At 48.9% G+C, this 19,176-nt stretch overlaps 2 long non-coding RNA genes across 2 annotated transcripts in view; both read right to left on the minus strand.

Annotated features, from left to right (window-relative positions):
- Positions 1-3,607, minus strand: part of Gm42359 — a 29,116-nt gene extending 25,509 nt beyond the window's left edge. The window contains exon 1 of the long non-coding RNA XR_881606.1: positions 3,404-3,607. This is a non-coding gene — a long non-coding RNA (predicted gene, 42359). The remainder of the gene's footprint in view (positions 1-3,403) is intronic.
- Positions 3,608-10,105: 6,498 nt separating this feature from the next.
- Gm31118 lies at positions 10,106-13,823 on the minus strand. Its single transcript, XR_391001.2, has 3 exons — positions 13,381-13,823; positions 12,519-12,824; positions 10,106-10,672 (listed from the first exon to the last, which is right to left on the minus strand). It is a non-coding gene; the product is annotated as a predicted gene, 31118 (long non-coding RNA).
- Positions 13,824-19,176: the final 5,353 nt, after the last annotated feature.

A 19,176-nucleotide genomic window follows, 5' to 3' on the forward strand; every position in this document is an offset into this window, starting at 1 on the left:
CCACACAGCTCTGTTCTCGGGCATCCACACAGCTCTGTTCTCGGGCGTGAGAAGTTGCTCTGGGGTTTTCTAGTCTAGCCCCTGCAAATGTGTTGTTTCGATGGCTATTTTCACCCAAAGTGATAACGTTTATTTAACAACCGGCTCTCACCCGATGGGTGTGTTCTGAGCCCAGCTCTACGTTGATAGAAAAGTCACTAACAGAAACTGGTCACCGTGCTGGTGTGCTGAGTACCTGGGAAGGGGTAGGTTTCATTTGGAAAACTCAGCCCTGGCTCCACAGGGGCAACTCAAGGGGAGATTCAGCTAATGTAAGGTGTAGGTTCTTCCTAGAAGAGCATGATGGGGAAGGGGGCCCTTCACAGAGGGGTGCCTGGCTGCCTCTGGCACTGATAGGTAGTGCAGGAGTATCTTCTTGTCACTACTAAGAGCTGAGGTCTCCAGCTGCTGGCCTGGGACAGTTGTCCATTGTATGCATCAGGGCTGAGCAGCAAGCTCTCTAACTTTGTCTGGAACAATCCTTATATTCCATGGGAATGCAGCCAGGGGCTGGAGCTGCATGCTGGGACATAAGACCCACACCCCTATCCTGTAGTGCTATTAAAGGTGCCAGCCATGGCAACACTTCATGTTTTATACTGCTTCTCAAGCCAACTGCCAATCACTGGTATATCTCTAAAGACAGAGAGAAGCAGGACCTGTTTTCACTGATGGTGACAGCCTTGGGGAGAAACAAAAAGACTCCATGCCCTCAGCCAGGCTTCTTCATGAATGGGGCTGCAAGAATAGTTGAATATGGTCTGATCTAGAGAACTGGTCATATATTTGAGAGAAAGCTGACACATTAGAACATGCATGACATTCTGTGACACAAGCAAACTTGGGGCTCCGGCTTCAGAGGAAGCCTGTGGTGCCCTGTACTCCCCCACAGAAGCATGAGGACAGCCTTTGAGAAAGGAGGGACTGTGTCTCAGGGTAGAAGATGCCTTTCATGCTGAGGAGAAAGCACCATCAGCAGGCACAGGGTCTCCTTTCTCACCTAGGGCCCAAGAACTCACAGCAAACAGCCACACCCTACTCCAAGCCTCCCCTAGTGAGGAATGTCTGTCTGCCTCTGGTATCCTTTCTGTCTGGATTTCCGTCTCAGTCTGCTCCGTGTTCTCTAAGCACTTAGGGAAGCAGGACAAAGCAAAACGCTACTTCGTGAAACATTTACTTTCACAAAGTGGAAGCCAGAGGCAACTGTATCTCCATCCATCCCTGCTCCAGGAGACAGGAGCTCTAGGCTCTAAACTCAGGGGGCGGAGACTTGAAATGCTGCTGTCTCTCCCCAGGAAGCTCTCTATCTCTGAATGCCAATTTCATGCTTCGGAGAGTTGGCGGCCCATCCGTGGGGTCAGAAAGGACTCCTTTCAGGCTTGGCCCAGACACTTTATGGTGGATGGACAAACAGAAGTTGCAAACTTAGGATTTGCCGTACATGACCAGAAACTAACACTGAGGGGGTGGGTACTAAGGATGGTGGGGAAAGACATGAAAGAAACCAGCTCGGAGATGCCCAAGGGAGGGGAGCGGGTGCCTCCGTATACCTCCACCCCCTCTCGTTTTTAATACCAATGCTTCTGTTGCAATATGATCTTCATAATTCTCACCGCACCCCTCTTGCCTTTGTCTTCACGTGGTCATGCTGTAATTTTCAATTTAATTAGTGAAGTTCTGTTAGGTGGCACTGGGTCTCGCTTTATCTTTGAAGCTAATACCACTAATTGTTCATCCAGCCTTCGGTAATATCTCATTAACTTTATAGGCTATCGTTTCCACATCATCTACGGAATTAATTTTCTGAAAATCTAGAGACGTGGTGGCGCCTGCAAACGTTTTCCTTCGGAAACAAAACAAAACCATTTTTTAAAAAAAAAGCCAACTGGTAAAGTTAAAGAAGAGACCATGTTTGCTGCTGTGATGTCCCTCAAGGAACGTACATCTAAAACGATTCCTTTAATTTTTTTTTGAAATCCTACCTAAGCAATTCATCATTTTTATAACAGCCATTACCCATAAGGCACTTATGAATGCACAGATAAAAGACGGTTTTGCATGCCGAATGTTTGGAGGCAACACGACGGGGACCCTCTGATTATTGGCTTTAATATAATGAAGTGTCACCCAGATGACTTTTATGACATTCATATGATTTCTCGGAATGTTTAATAATAACTATCCCACCGCCTCCTTGGAAACCTCCCCAGGGAGGGTTAGCAGATGACAGAGTGAGGACCAGCTATAAGCCACCGTCACCTACACCCAATCTTTCACACCCCGACTTTGCTCTGGGCTCTTCCCCTGTGCCACGCTGCCTTTAAGCAAGAAGTCTAGCACACTTCTCTTGCCTGGTCCCCTGTGTGTAAGACATAAGGGGGCATGTTAAGCCCCACACCCCAGCACACCCAGGGGATTGCAGGTCCCCTTTCCTGTGTGGTGGACAGCAAGAGGTAACATTTTTTCATTGTCACATATACAAGACACTTTACTAGTGGGACACATCTGCAGGCAGAGGGTACATCTCACCTCACAGTGGAGCCTGAAATCTCTGGCTTTCCGAAAGGCCTCAGAATCTCAGGCTGGTAACGCTGCCTGCGTGTGTCCAGAGGGCCACATCGTCATTCTCTTCTCTCTAGAGGATGCATGGCTTCCTCCATTGCTGGGAATGTGTTTCTGGACAGCTGTGTTTTTATGGTTGCTGCAAACTGGGAGCTGTGACTAGATACCTCAGACTGCAAGCCCTGGGAAGGGGTGTGGTCATCAGTCAGCAGGCGGGGTTGGGGAGGGGCAGCAGGACAGAGAACAGGAAGAATCAGGCTCTGGCTGCCATTGACCTTGGCAATCAGGGCACGGCGGCGGCTTCACTGGTGTTGGGAGAATCTGACAGGACAGATTCACAATGGATGGACAGAGAAGGACTCCAGATGAGAGGTCTCAAGCTTGGGTAGATTGCCCGTGACTACTCACCTTGGATAAGGGTGGTACCCATGCCTCAGCAGGTATCCATGGAGAACTACATGTGTAACTGGAGCACACCTATGTGTCCTGATTTATCTCCCACAGTCCCTGTTCTCTCCCTACTCCTCTCCAGGACCTTACACACCAGGTGCCTTCTGTCCTATCCCCCCCTGAGCCCCCAAAGTATCCTCTAACCCACAACTAGATAACCTTAAGTTGAGGTATCAGCTTCAGGCACATGTTAAAAATGTATCCAGCAACATGTCATGAGTTAATTTTGAGGAGACCCACGCAGAACCCCTGCAGCAGGAGGGAGGCACGGGGTGAGAGGATCACTTTCCAGGGCAGGAGCATCTCTCTCCAAAATGGAAGTGGCTCTCCCCAGAGCACACAGATCACTCACATTTGGGGATTCGTGGCACCAGCAGTCATTCTAGAATCCATGTCTGAGAATCCAAATCGGCCAGTAGTCTCAGAGACTGATCAGGCGCGACACTCGCAGCATAGCATTACGTGACCCAGGGTGTCCAGAAAATGGCTTGACAAACAAGCTTCTGGGGCCTCCATTTTCAGTCTCCCTGGAAACAGCCAGGGCAATTCAATTCCACAAATGTTTCCGGGCTTTGATGGTGGGCCAGAAAAAGCTACGCGCTGAGTGCTTTTACATAACAGTGGTAGAAACCAACTCAAAATAGTGTAAGCTAAAAATGGGATTCGTGGGCTCCTGTGGCTGAGACACCACGGAGCAGGGAAGTTGGCCTTGAGGACCCTCATATTGCTGCGGCATAAACAAGTCCCCTCGAAACATTTGCAGACAAGTCTGTGAGATCCGATTGTCTTCAAAACCGTGGCTGTCCTGGGCCTGGAGAGAGAGGGCTTAGTGATTAAAGTTTGTGCTGGGGAAGTGTAAAGACAGGAGTTTGGATTCCCAGAGACCAAGTCAGATGCCCAGTGGGCATCCAGGTTGCCTGTCGTTCCAGCCTTGAAAGATGGGGGGAGGGGAATCTCCTCCTAAGCAAGTTGGCTAGCAAGACTTCAGAAAGCTTTCAATATCCTACTATTAAATTGTATTCCCTTGAATAACACCCATTGCCCTTCTCCAGATCCCAGAAACCACAGCCATTCTGATTCCTGTCTCTGGGATGCACAGACTGCGGGCATGTCAGATAAATGGACCCTTCTCTCTGTGGTCTCTGACCTGCTGCCTTTAAGATCCCCCTTTGCTGTAATTTGCGTTAATAGTCCATTCTTTTTCTTGCCATGCAATATTCGATTGTATAGGTCTGTCACACACTGGTTAATCCTGTGCCAGTATATGGGTATTTGAGTTAAGTCTACTTCTCAGCAACCAAGACTTAGGATAAGGGTTCATGTGTGTTTGTGTGTGCATATTCCAGTGAACAGGCTGGTCTCCAGGAATGGACATGGTGAGCATATTTGTTTCTTTTGGCTGTTGTAACAAACTGCCTCAAATCGAGGCACATGGACGAGCCAATGGCTCTGGCAGTCAGAGCCCAGCCCAGCTGCACTGGATAAAAACACGGGTGTGTGCAGGGCTGTGTCCCTCCTTGGGGCAGAACCAACTCTTGGCCTTGTCCAGCAGCTCTCTGGCACAAGGATCTTTCCACAACACTTATCCAGGCGTGACTCCCTCTCTCTGTCACTTCTCCCTGTAACAGAGATGCTGTGATTATACTGCACATACCCGGGTAATCCAAAGTAGTTGCCCACCTTGGAACTTCAGGCTTAGCCACCATGGCCCCTGTGAAGACTCCTTTGTGCTATGGAAGGTTTGAATTCGAATTTGAATCTGGGGGTTGGGATGGGGACCTCTTTGAAGATGTCACTGTCATTTGCTACATGTGATAAATAGGATCATGTGACGGTTACATTTTTAAGTTCCAAACTGCCTCACAAAATGGCTGGCTGTGCCATATCACAGCTCGAACCACCGGGTTGGGCCAGTGACCTGCACCCCCAGGGCTTTGCCAGTGTCTGTGTTTATTTATATTCGGTTCCATTTGTTGGTAGCCATATCAGCCGATGGGAAGTGGACTCTTGTTTTCCTAAAGATCAGTGTTATCAAGCATCTTTCCACAGGCCTGTGGGCCATCAGCAGACCTCCTGTGATGAGAGGCAATTTAAATTCTTTGCCCACTGTTATTTGGGTCATTGTTTGCCTTGCTTTGGTTTGTTTAATGGTGCCAAGGATTGGACCCAAAGTCTCCAGCTTGCTAGACCGGTACACTACTGCTCAGCTGTGTCCCTGGACCCTCACATGTCATTTAAAAAAAAAAAAGAATTGTTTGTTTTTTTAGTTTATGAGTGTTTGCCTGTATATGCACGTGGTGGCTTGATATGCTCGGCCCAGGAAGTGGCACTATTAGGAGGTGTGGCCTTGTTGGAGTAGGTGTGGCCCTGTGGGTGTTGGCTTTAAGACCTTCATCCTAGCTGCCTGGAAGTCAGTCTTCTCCTAGAAAGCTTCAGATGAAGATGTAGAACTCTCAGATCCTCCTGTACCATGCCTGCCTGGAAGCTGTCTGTTCCCACCTTGATGATAACGCACTGAACCTCTAACCTGTGAGCCAGTCCCAATTAAATGTTGTCCTTTATAAGACTTGCCTTGGTCATGGTATCTGTTCACAGCAGTAAGACCCTAATTAAGACAGTGTGTTTGCACATCAAGTGTGTGCACCACAGAGGGCAGAGGAAGGTGTCAGACCCCCTAAAACTGGAGTTACAGACAGTTATAAACCACCATGTGGGTGCTGGGAACCAAACCCTCCTTTTCAACAAGAGTAGCCACTCTGGACCACTGAGCTAACTCTCCAACCCCAGCATGAGTCTTTTAAACTATGTAGCTTTAAATATATACATTTATAAATCATGTTTGTGCTTTGCTAGATATGTGAATTGAAAAAGTGTTTCCCCTCTGGGTGTGGTGGCTCATGTCTTCAATCCTAGGACTGGGACAGGAGGATTACTGTTTCTGCAGCCAGCCTGGCCTATCTAGGCATAGACACACCATCCACCTTCTCATCCTTTGAAGGCCACACATTCTGTAATTTTGAGGAAATTCAACTTATTTATGTAGACTTAAATGCTGCTTAGAATTCAACCTACGAAGCCATTGCCTGGATGAGTTTTATGCGGGGATCTTCAAGATGTGCCATAGACTTAGCTTTCACACTTAGACATATAAGCTACCTAGGGTCCTTTCTGGTATACGGTATGAAGTATGCATCTGAGTTTACTCTTTAGTATATGTCCTTTTAGGTCACTACCATTAGCTAAACAGACGGGGGTGGGGCTGGAGAGAGGACTCCATGGTTAAGGCTACCCTGCTGCTTTTGTAGAGAACCAGGTTCCATTTCCAGCACCCGTGTGGTGACTCACAACACTCTGTAAAGTTAGTTCCAGGGGATCTGACACTCTGCTGGCTTCCACTGGCTTGTGTGTACGTGCACACACATACACAGAGAGGGGTGGGAGAAGAGAGAGGAGACAGAGACAGAGACAGACAGAGAGAGAGAGAGAGAGAGAGATCCCTGACTCTACTGTGTTGGGACCCTTGTAAAATTCTATTTGTCTGGATTCCCAGTGCTACCTCGACTGGTCCATGTGACCATCTTGATGCCATTACCTCATAGCCATAACCAATGCTGTGCCTTTACAGTTTGAAACTTGCCCACTCTGGTCTCCTCTCCCCTTTACATTTCCATCCGCACTTTAATGTCACTTTATCAGTCAGAATGAAGCCACAAGTATTTTATCAAGGACTTTATTGAATCTGCAGGGTTGTTACAGGAATTTTCCATCTCAGCTGCAGAAAGTCGCCCGTTCCGTGGGCTTGGGATGTCTTCCCGTGCTCATTTTTCTTCCGGTGGTGTGGTGCTGTTTGGAGCTTCCAGTACACAAGACTTGGGCTTTTTTAAAATGCCACTTCTCGGTGACGTTTCTCTTGTGCTTTGGTACATGCGTTGGGTGTTGGCTTCCTTCTAAGTTGTTTCCCTGCTGCTGGTGTTGGATCACTTGGTTCATGTGTGTTGATCTGTTACACAACACCGCCAAGCTGGCTTCTGAGCTTGCATGTTTGCTGTGCATTGCTTAGAAATCTGTCTACAAGGCCGTGCCATCTGCAAGGGGAGCCAACTATTCCCTTTTTGTAGTCTTCTCTCTCTCTCTCTCTCTCTCTCTCTCTCCCTCCCTCCCTCCCTCCCTCCCTCCCTCACTCTCTCCACCTTGTGTGGCTATATTTGCAGTTCTGAAACAGCACATCCTAATTTGGGAAGGTTTTGTCTTAACTCAGCATAGTAAAATTTATCAATTATTTTTTTTCCTGTGGTGTTTGCTTCCTTTCCTCATTAAGAAATATATCTTCACTCTAGGCATCCTGAGACCAGCACCTGGTATTCCAGCCATTGCCATACTCCCAGATGCAAGCAAGCTTATCTGAAGAGCGCCATGAGTTTCTACGAAATTGTCAACCACGTTGAGGTGGGACTTCATAGTGATGTATGGGTTTGGGGGTCACTCATACCCCCATGCAACCCCTTATGCATGCTCTGTAAGAAAGCCCAATAAACTCAATGGTTTCACCAAAGACAAATTTGAGAGAGAGAGAGAGAGAGAGAGAGAGAGATTCTGTTCTGAAATCTTGGAAATGGTTTCAGCAGTTTCCCAATGTTAGAGCATTTTGCCTTTCCCAGTTAGATGCTCACAGAACTGGAGTTGGATAGGGCAAGAGGCGGGGCCTGAGTTGACCTCATTTACATATGAGACCAATTGTCCACGAGTTGCTTGTGGTACCTCTGGTCTACAGTATATGCCTTCCTGTTGTAACCGCTCTTGCTTCTGCAGACCTGACACAGCCACTCAGCACCTGGGACTTTCTAGTGCCCAGTTGACTGGATTCTCTCTTCCACACACCCACTCAACTGTCTCTCTTCAGTATTTTAAAGTACATCTTTAATTTTCTCCATACAATTTCTATCATCCTCACATAGATGTATTTTTTTAACCTTTAAAAATCTTTTTTCAATGTCCATTTACAAAAATATAAATTACACTTTCCCTTCCTTGCTGACATGTGAAATTGGCACTTTTTCTCTCTTCTTTTGGCTGTCCGTGTGCCTGAGAAATTCGTGTTATATGTCCCTAAGTACTATTCATTATTCCTCAGACAAAGAGGGCATAGTGTTCCAAGTGGCCCTCGTCCTGAGCCCTAAAGCTAATCCTTTCCTGGTGGGGGCGGGGGCAGGAGGCAATCTCTGGTGTTTCCCTGTCTGTGGTGAGTGTCCTATGGAGGGGAGAGAGCAGGGCTTGGGGGTGAGGCAAGCCTTTCAAGGGCATCACCCTGCTGAGCTGGTGGTGTCACATTTGAACCTTAAAGAAGCAAAAGTAAGAGAGTGACCAGCCCTGTGGCTTTGCAGGACCTTTTCTTGATTGTTTGTTTAGACAACTTCCAGAAAAAAAGAGTCTCTCGTGTGGGTTCCGGGGATAGAACTCATGCCCTGGGTTTTGCAGCAAGCACCTTTACCCTCTGGGCCATCTCACTGGCCCCTGGCCTCTTCTTGTGTCTGCACAGGTCAAGCCTCTCTACACCTCAGACTATGACCACGGTCACCTCTGCTGCTGTGTTTCCTGCTGTTGGACCCAGGCATCACTAGCTGAGAGAATCCTGCTATTGGACCCAGGCATCACTAGCTGAGAGCAGAGAGCTGGATCCAGACATCACTAACCGAGAGCATCTTGGTGGTGTTGGTTGGGTTTGTGTGTTTATGTATGTTGTAAAAAGTAAAATGTATATTCACGAGTCCACATGTATGCCTTGGCCATCATTCCTCTTTTGCTACCTACCTTGGTTTGTGAGGTGAGATCTTTCACTGGCCTGGAACTCTGCTATTAAGCCAGACAAGCTGGGTGGGCAGCTAGGACCACAGGTGCTTGCCGCTACTCCCTGCCTTTTTCTGTGGGTTCTGGATACTCAACTCATGCTCTCAAGAGATCAGTTTACTGATAACCCCATCTCCCTCACCTTGAAAGCATCCTGTTTATACATGTATGATGCACACTCTCCCTTGTCTGCCTCACTAGAAGCAAGCCCCCTGAACAGCAGCGGGTGACTGCCCAGCACGGAGCCACTACTGGTCATCCTGGGATCATCGACCTCCTTACGGTCTCCACTAAGCCTGCCATATCCCTGGGCTCCTGTGTGTGCCACCATGAGGGGTCACGAACCACTGCCTTTTCTTTTTCAGTTCCAGGATTTTAGGTTTAAGTCTCGAGGACAACTTTCTCCATCACTGGTACCCACGTGGGGTCGGCAGGTCAGGCACACTTACTGCCTGAGCACATTAAGGATTGCTCGCCCAGATTCTGCATCACGGAGAGGGAGGTCCCATGTGTTTATCTTAGGTTCAGAGACTGCAGGATATGCCTCTTGCATCAAATGGGGCTTGGGAGAACCTAATCAGCAGTAGATTGGTAGATAAGGGACTTAAGCTCCTCAAATCCCTTCACTATGGGAGACTCCGGGTCCATGCGCAAAGCCAGAATAAAGAGAAAAATGAGCCTGTGTTCTAATCAGCCAGCAGATCGCTCCCCCCTCCACAGGTCACCAAGGAGCCAGTGCCAGCCTTGTTCAGGCGCCCATCCCCAAAGCAGGGACATCTGCTTTCACACAGCACACCACGACACTCCTCGTGTAAGTCCCTGCTGATTCCACAATACCTTCAACACTCTCTTGCAAATTATCTTCCTTCTATACTTTCTTTATTGTTGTGTTTTGTTTTACAGTTTATTTAAATCAAAATCCAAGAGGGATCTGAATGCTTCAGTTGGTCAATGTATCCTCAATATCTCTCTCTCTCTCTCTCTCTCTCTCTCTCTCTCTCTCTCTCTTTCTCTCTCTCCCCCTCTCTCTTTCTCTCTCTCTCTCTCCTCCCCTCCCTCTCTCCCTCTCTCCCTCTCTCTCTCTGAGTCTGTCTGTCTGTCTGTCTCTGTCTCTGTCTCTCTCTCTGTGTTCTCTCATGCTGCCTCCTCTCTCTGTATCTCTTTGTCTGTCTGTCTGTCTGTCTCTTCTCTCCCCACCTCCTCTCTTTCCCTCTGCTCACCCTTCCCCTCCCCCTCCCCCAGTCATTCTGGAGTTCTACAGAATTTGGATCTCACCGGCTGCCTTGTAAAACACTAACTAAATCTAAGAAGCTGATCTCATTGGCTGGTTTGGGGTTGACTCTTGAATGTTACTGCTCGGGCGTCCCACTGCCCCTGATTGTCTTTGTGTGCAGTACAGAATCCAGCACATGCAGGAAGCATCTTCAGGGTGAGCTCGGGCTTCCCTCAGAGTGACCCCTGCTTCGCTCTCCTGGAGGTATCAGAGGTCAGAACCCATTATCCTCCAGAGCCTGAGAGATGTAGCTGTCCTGTTGTCTCCCCTCTCTGTCTCCAGGCTGGGATAATTGCATGAAAAGAAACTTCAGTTCTCCCGAGCAAGCTGGTGGTTTGGGTTTCTGGGGATGCTCAGAGGGTGCAGGTGACTGCGGCACCAGCCGGAGGATCTGAGTTTGATCTCTGGAACCCACATAAAGGTGGAAGGAGAGAGACGAAAGCCTGCTGGCTGTGCTCTGACGTCATACATGGGCTGTGGCAGAATCTCAAAGGGAAAACAAACCTGCAATGTTAAATGAATAAGATAAAGTTTGGGGAGATTTGGAAAGATGAAAAAGAACTGCCAAGTAGCCCTGAGTATGCTGAAGCCAAAGAGTCTCCAGGCCACCCAGGGCTGCACAGAAAGATCCTTCCCAGAAAGTAAATGCTGTCAGTTTCCTTTTCAAGTATCTACTTGGCTCCCTCTTTCCCAGGGGTGTGTGACTTCTAGTATACATACATGTATCTGTGTATCTGCGTATATATCTATCTTTCCATTCATCCATCCATCCATCCATCCATCCATCCGTCTATCTTTGTATATGTGTGTTCTGTCTCTGTTCTGTTCTCTGTCTCTCTGTCCCTCTCGTCTGTTTCTCTGTCTGTGTCTCTGACCCCCACCCAGCTCTCTGTTTCCCTACTCTCTCCCCCTTTCCTCTCAATCTGTTTTTTCTTTTCTCTTGGTCTTTCTGCCTGTCTCTCCTTTCCCCAACCGCTTTCTCTTTCTTTGTCTCCCTCTCCTCTACCCCCCACCCACCCACCCACACTTTCATTTCCCTTTCTCCTTTGAGATACCATAAACCTGGGACTGTAAACATCTCTCTTCCTCCAGTTGATTTCGGCTGCTAGTGTGGATGGCCAGGCTCAGGTCTGACCTGAGTGAGCTCTCCCAGCTGTCTCTGGGGCTTTGTCTGGTTACACTACAAGCTGTTATTAGCATTACTCTGACTCTGGTCACTGGAGGAGTCCTTGCCTCTTCTCCTGTACAAGGACTGGGAGAAAGGCTGTTTGACCCTACCTCAAGGCTGTAGTTGGCAGAAGCTCAGGGGCCTGGGATAGACAAAGACTAGACTCCTGCCTGTGATAGACAAGGATTGCAGTCTGTGGGCTGGAAGCGCCCATTGTTGGCCAGGAGTGCTCACTGTGTGCTGAGAGTGTCCACTGCTGCTACGTCTTTCTCTTTTCTGTAGTGGACACTGGGTATTCAAGGATGTTATTATTCACATTGAGTATGCATGTGAGTGAGTGAGTGTGTGTGTGAGTGAGTGTGAGTGTGTGGGTGTGTGAGTGTGTATGAGTGTGTGTGAGTGAGTGTGCGAGTGTGAGTGTATAAGTGTGTGAGTGTGTGCGTGTGCATGTGTGAGAGTGTGTGTGGGTGTGAGTGTGTGTGTGTATGAGTGTGTGAGTGTGTGTGCGAGTGTGAGTGAGTGTGCGAGTGTGAGTGAGTGTGCGAGTGTGTGTGAGTGTGTGCGTGTGCAAGTGTGTGAGTGTGTGTGTGTATGTGTGTGTGTGTAGAACAGAGGACACCTTGCAGGAGCTAGTTCTCTCCTTCCACTACGTGGGTTCAAGGGTAAGAATCAGGTCCCTGGCTTGGCAGCAGAAGACTTCACCTGCTAAACCTTCTCGCTCTCACTGGCCCCTACTTAAGGGATTGTTAGTGAGACAACATAACAGTTTACGCGGATATATTTTACTAAAGGCAAGAACCATGCAATATTTATTGAGCCCCATAGATACTTAGCCCTCCTACTGTGAAACTCCTTTCACACAGTAGGACATCAACAGGCCACCCGTGTTATGCAAGAAAATCTCTCAGAGATAGTATCACCACTCAAAGCACTATTAAGGAAAATATGAAAACTTTTAGTTTTATTAAAAAGTATGAGTGTGTCTGTCTGTCTGTCTGTCCATCCATCTACATACACAAATATGTGTATCATATACTGTGTCACAATAATTTCTGTCTCTACACACCATCTGGTGGTTTACACCATTGCTGTGGATACTGCTCTGGAGCTATTGAAAGGTCTCCTTCCCCCTTTTCCAACTGCAGAACCCCTGCTGAAGGTGGCACCGGGTTGTTTATCTACCTCCAGAGATGAAGGCTGGGCTGTGGCTGGCTTTATCTGGTCTCCAGGTATGTATATTGGAGTTTTCTGGATTTAGCCAAATCCTCTTTCTTACACATAGTGCTGTGGTGTGAATCCAAGGGCTCAGTGCTGGGAGGTGAGGGCTACAGCAGGTGTTCAGACAACAAGCTCATGGGTGGGTCATTGCTGCAAAGAAGGGCAAGCTCATGGGTGGGTCATTGCTGCAATAATGAGATCTCACGGAACAGGTTGTTCCCCCATGTCCCCTTTGTCACAGCAAGGAGAGTCTCTGCTTTGTCCTTAGAGCTGTGAAGTAAAAGAACAGAGAGAAAACTCCTAGCAGAGGACTGGACCTTCTGGTGCCTGACCGCAGACTCCCAGACTCAACACAAACCTTCACTCTCATGAAGTATCTGGCTAGTGGGGATGGGCTTCAGCAAACAGCACACAACATTACACTTTCTCCCATGATGCTTCCCTACCGCGAACTGGCAGCCTGTTGCCAATGTTGCCAATGGGCCAACATCAGCTGATCTGCAGGCAGCTAGCATACAGTGCAACCAAAGCTTTACCTGGCAAACAAAAGATTAAAAACCAGAGCTCTCTGGGGATTACTGCTCTCCCCTCACCCACGCTAAGTGGGAATAAACCTTGGCACATCGCAGAGCATGGTTCGTACCACCCGATTCCTTATCTTGGTCATTTGTGTTTGGGATAAGGATGCTGGCTTGTCTAGAGAGGTCCCCACCCAGTCCTTCCTACAACTTTGCAAGATCAGTAGCCCTCAGCATCTTTCACAGAAAAGAAAAATGGGGCTCAGAGGAGCCATGGCTCCCACACCTCAGTTAATGTCTAGACATACCAGAAGTTGATCTGAAGATTTTGTCCAATTTCAGGAATGTTATTCTTCTGCTAGCAGATAGAGCTCATGCCAGGAGCAAAGCAGCCTTCTCACACCATGCATCTGCTTGAATGTCCTTTGAGTGGCATGATCTGTCTCCAACTGCAATGGTTGCTGGTGCTGGGAAGGAAGGCTTTTTGCAGTTGCTAGGCGAGGCTCACACAGGACCACCCCTCCCACGCACTCTGTAGCATCTTCGGTGTCGGTTGCATGTGCTACTCTGATGTCGGTCTTACTTCTTCAGTCATGATAAAGACAGCGGGAAGGAGCCTGCCTGCCCAGTCCTGCTCCCCCTCTGCTAAGGAGCTTCTGTTCACAGATGACACCACTCTGGATAACGACAGAACAAATACGATTTGCAGCGACACTATGAGTTTCATCCCCAGTATCTCGAGTGATTGTGACAACTGGAGTGTTGGCGCTGGAAGCTGCCGCTTTGATTTTGCAGTTATGAGTTTGGACACCTGCTGGTTTTCTTGAAGCTTCTAAAATCCTTCGCACACTCACTTTCCTTTCCCCGTCTGGATGCCTCCTGCATCCCAGCCGGGTTTGGCACAGACTAAGCAGCAGATGAGGGAAGAGGTTTCGAGTGTGTTTGTAGGGTGGCCTGCAGGACTGGATTCTGTTCCCTTCCTAAGGTTAACGTGAGCCTAGAAACCATCCTGACCTATTCCAGCCCCTCTTGCCTTCCACAGGACACTAACGAACTGGCAACCTCGCAGGACAGCTGTGATTACTGGGTCTGTAGGACTCTTCTGAGACAGAGCCAATAGAACCGATGTAGGCAGAGAAGAGGAAGTTTACCAACGCAGTGACTGCATGGCAGCAGCTGAAGGTCTCCCTTGGGTCTTTTGCAGGCTGCAGACCTTTGAGGGTTGGAAACGTTGTCTGAGGGCTTTCGGGTCAGGAGAAACAATGTTGCAACTCACAGACTGAAGCTGGAAGCGGTAGAATGCAAAAAAGGAGACGAGCCCTGCAGTCCTAGGGCCAGAGAGCCTGAAGGCTCAGCGTCAGGGTGCAGGCCAGTTTGGCTTGCTTTCTGTACCTGTCCTCTCAGGCCCTCTGACCTGGATGGTCTCTCCCACACAAAAGGCAGTTTTTCTGCACCTGGTTCAACTCAGCCTCTTACCCCAACCTCTTCTGGAAACTTCAGAGACTCGCCTGAAAATAATGCTTTTCTAGACGTCTCTCTGCCCCACCCCTCCACTCCTGTTCTTTCTTGAAACTACTTCTAAGTAGATCGGGCTGGCCTTAAACTCACAGAGAACCTCCTGCTTCTGCCCCTGGAACGCAGGAATTACTCCTGTTTCTCATTCATCTTACCTGATGCCTAAAATTAGTCCTCCACGGGGGCCCTTGGCGGTTATGCACTTGATCAGACAAAGCAAGGTGTTTTAGCAGGACATCGAAGGGCTAGAACTGTCACATCATCATAGGTGTCACAGTGGACAGAGAGTCAGCTCTGGGATGGAATCCTAGTCACCTCTATGCTGCCGTTGACATGGAGCCAAGTACGAGGTACTTTATCCAACGTCACTCAGCCCTTGAGTCTCACTGTTGACTGGTAATGCCCCTGTGGAGACCCAAATCCTGGTCAGCCCTGCAGCTCACAGCTCACTGGTGGGCCAGCTCTGGTGTCTTCATCAGCACACAGAGACCACGTTCCCAGCTTTCCAGGGAAGGAAGGTGTCCTAACTCATACGTGATTTTCAGGAAACACGCCTTGTAATAGCCAACTCCTCCAGAGTGTATTTCCCAGCCTGGATCCCTGCAAGCCTCAGAGATTGCTATTCTTTCAAAGAATGGGGTTGGGTGGGGAGGGTGGGGCACGCTCGCATTTGTGCATGTCAATGGGGGAGCCAGCTTCAAGAAACTGTAATTACAAAGATACCCAAGCTACCTGGCAGGCTAGAAGCAATCACGCCAGCTCCAGCCATAAGGTCACTCACAGTGAGTTTTTTTTTTTTTTTCTAAAAGGACTCCTCCCCCTTTCCCCTAAGGTTTCAACTTAGCTTCTGCTTCCCAGTGCTCATCTTCTGCTGGGATGAACAGAGCCATCCCAGAGGCTCCACCCCTCCAGAGGGCCTGTCACCTTCCTCAGGGGAGACCTGACACGTGACAGGTCACTCCTAGTTTCTTTAAAAGTTACGTGGTTGTCCAGACTTTGTTTCCCATGAACAGATCCATCTTGAGTTGCATTGGCCCTGCGTTCCTCGAGTGCAACCTTCCACCGGATCTTAGTTGGTCAAAGTGAGACTGTCTTCACAGGAAGAGAATTTTACCAGCTTCCTGCTGGATACTAGATTTTCCATAAACAGAAGTATCAGCTGTACTAGCCAGAGATTTGTGAACTTGAAGGTGATTTTTAAAAATAGCTCGCAGATACGTGTACTAATAAAAGCCAGCGAGTCCATGCTCTGGCGTCATTCGGATTTGATGTTAGCTCAAAGACGCCATCTGGGAAACTCCTGCAGATGGCCATCTGCAGCTGCTGCCTAGACTGACCAGCAACTCACGTGGGCTGCTCTGCGTTTTCAACTTGGCATTCAGATCCGCACCCTCTCAACTTGCCGTAAGTGGCTTTCCTTGGATATGTGCAGCTGGCAAAGAGAAAGAGCAGGCACAGTGTCTGATTGGCTACTAAGTCCAGAGCTCTGACGCTGGTGTGGGGCCTGGCACCTCCCCTATTCTCCAAGTTGTTATCATACCTCTTTCCTACCAACATCTACCCAGGATGGAGGGGTTTTGTGCCTTGCAACCCTGGCAAGATGAACAGATACCCAGGAGTTTAACAGTTATCCCTTCAGTTCTGTTTTGTTCTCAAAGCCCCTGGAAACACCCTTAGGGACAGCTAGGAGAGCAGGCTCACCATCTAAAGCTGTGAGAAGAAAGGCAACAGGAGTGAGGTCCTAACAGAGGTGGGAGACGGTCCTGTGGCCTCTGTCTGCAATGCAAACACTATGCACGCACACACACACACACACACACACACAGAGAGAGAGAGAGAGAGAGAGAGAGAGAGAGAGAGAGAGAGATGCTTAAAAATAAATAAAATTTTAAAAGAAAGAAAGGAAGAGACATCTACTGAGACCCCCACTGGGCTCTTGTCCACCTCCTAAAAAGCTCGCTGAGGACCTCCAGGACCTCCCAGATTGCCCCTGTGCCTCCTTGAGAAACTCGACTCCCTCTCTGTCCCTCTGGCGGTATCCCTTGTCCCTGAGCATCATCATCCATCACCTTCATTGTTGCAGATCCCCGAACTGGGCCCCGTGCAGACACTGGCTTTATTGCTTGCCTGAAGGCTGGCCTTCGTGGGGCCTGACAAGCCAAGGTGACTTTGGTTGGCAACAATTTAATCATATTGCACAGCCTCCCTCTGTCCTTGCTTTGTCTGAATGAAGAAAGAGGGAGTTTACAGTTCTTGGATCTCCCATCCCCCTCTGCACCCCATTCCTAAGCCTGCTACTTCCCAAAGGCCTTTGGAAATGTTCCCCTGGATCTGAGAAGCATGAAAGAAAGGCAGCGTGGCCTTTAGGCAGCGACCTAGCTACATTCGCATCTTCAGTTCACAGAGCAGAGCTGGCCACAGCTTCCAAACTTTGGGCAACAGAGCCTTCGAGAAAGCTTGGTGTGAAGGATTAGAGGTGTGTGGGCCTCCCGTAACTGGGTTGTTACAGAGTTGGTCCCGACCTCACAGTCGTGTGTGTGCCTCCCAAGGCTCATTGCAAGCCTTATGGACAGAGTGTGTTACTCAAGGCTCAAGCCTCAAGGGCAAGTTACTGTGCTGACATCCACCGGGAAGTGTGAACCAGCTCTGGGTTATAGAAGGCTTTGGAGCAACAGTGAACAGTCCACTTGGGGCAGGGCTGAGTGAGCACTTCCTCTCTCGCAGACTGAGGTGAGGGAGGGGCAAGGTCTTCTCTCGCACTGGAGATTTTCAGTCTCTACCATCAGCCTGTTTTATGGGCCTTGACATTGGATGTCTCCACCAACTTGGTAGAAGTGAATTCAGCAACCCTAATCTAATCACCATCCTTGCCTGGCCAATCAACGCATAGCAGAATCTTTGTGGCTTCCCTGGAAGCCCATGGATGTCTGGGAGCCAAGCCGGATGCCCAGCTACCAAGACTCCGCTGGACCACAGATCTATGTGGAGAGGAGAAAGAGCCAGCTTCTACTGAGTCTGTAGAATCCTGAATGGAACCAGAAGGAAGTTGGGACTTTCGGCACAATCTGTGCTCCCATCTGCAGCCAGGTCCAGCAGTGCTGTGCTCCCATCCAGCAGTGCTGTGCTCCCATCTGCAGCCAGGTCCAAATGTTGACCTTCACAGCCAGCAAACACTCAGTTCCTAGTCAGATACAAAGAAACCTTGAGCGTGACAGTGAAGCCAGGCATACCAGCACCCGAGGGACACAAGACAACCTCCTGATTCTTGCTATCAGATTTGCAGCTTCAATACAGTGGCTATGCCTCAACACCCACCTTTAAAGTGAGCTTTGTCCTGAAAGCCCAGTGAAAGCTGCTCTTCCCAGACAGGACTCTATCAAGCACTGCATAATGGGTATCTTCTCTCTCCATTCGTGTGTGTGTGTGTGTGTGTGTGTGTGTGTGTGTGTGTATCTCACACATAACTATGGAGCCTGGAAATCTTTCCACATTGGTCCCCAGCAAACGGTCATGTCCTCTGACTGAAGCTGTGCTGGCCCCATCTCATGGGCATGTCACGGTGTAGCCAACCCATTCTGTGAGGAAATGTTAGGTATATCTGATGTGTTTAATCATAAACATCCCAGTAATGGAGTGTTCTGTCTATATTTATTTCTAAGGCGTCTTCAGGGAGAATTTCTGAAAGTGTGATTCTGGCTCCTGGGCACCTGGCTGTGTTATCTTGTCATGAATCATCAGATCCCCGCTCAGAGGACTAGTGGAGCCTGGAGTCACTTCATTTCACTTTTGGAGCTGAATCTGGGGTAGGGGGTGGGGGGGTGGGACAAGAGCCTGTGCAGAACTTAAGGACTGAGTTACATAACAATTGGAACAAGAGCCAACAGCCCATATCTGCTTTCCAGAAGCACGGGCCCTGGTGAGCTTCCAGGCTCCCTGAGGGACAGCAGACTGGACTTAGCAGAAATGTTCACCAGTGTCCCTAATGATTCCGGATTCTGTCAGCAGCGGGTTAGTCAGAGAGACCAGCAAAGCTACGTCAGCCCCAGTTACAGGATGAGACAGGCTTACCCTTATGCTGAAAACCTTCGAGCTGCCTCCAAAGTCTCGGGGCAGACCTACGGAAACACTCAATGCCAGCTTCCTCTTTGACATCTTTCTTTGTTAAAGATTACTTTTATTTTCTATTTGGGGCTTGGTGTGTGTGTGTGTGTGTGTGTGTGTGTGTGTGTGTGTACCTGTGGAAGTCAGGAGAGGGTGTCAGATCCCCTGGTGGTTGTGAGTCACCTAATACAGATGCTGGAAACTTAGCTCAAGTCCCCTGAAAGAACGGGGTTTTGGGTTTCCTTTCTGTGGCTGTGATGGGGAGGGAAGGGTTTGGCTTATACCGTTAGGTGACAGCCTATCATTGAGAGAAGTTGTGGCAGGAACCTAGACGCCAGAACCATGGCTAAACACTGCTTACAGGCTCTCTCCTCTGACTCGGGTTCAGCTAGCTTTCTTAAACAGTATCATATCATCTGTGTAGGCATGGAGCCGCCCACAGTTGACAATCCCTCTTTCCGGACTACTCTGGACTGTGTCAAATTAAA

This window comes from Mus musculus, chromosome 4 (genome assembly GCF_000001635.26).
Source record: "Mus musculus strain C57BL/6J chromosome 4, GRCm38.p6 C57BL/6J".
Taxonomy (NCBI): Eukaryota; Metazoa; Chordata; class Mammalia; order Rodentia; family Muridae; genus Mus; species Mus musculus.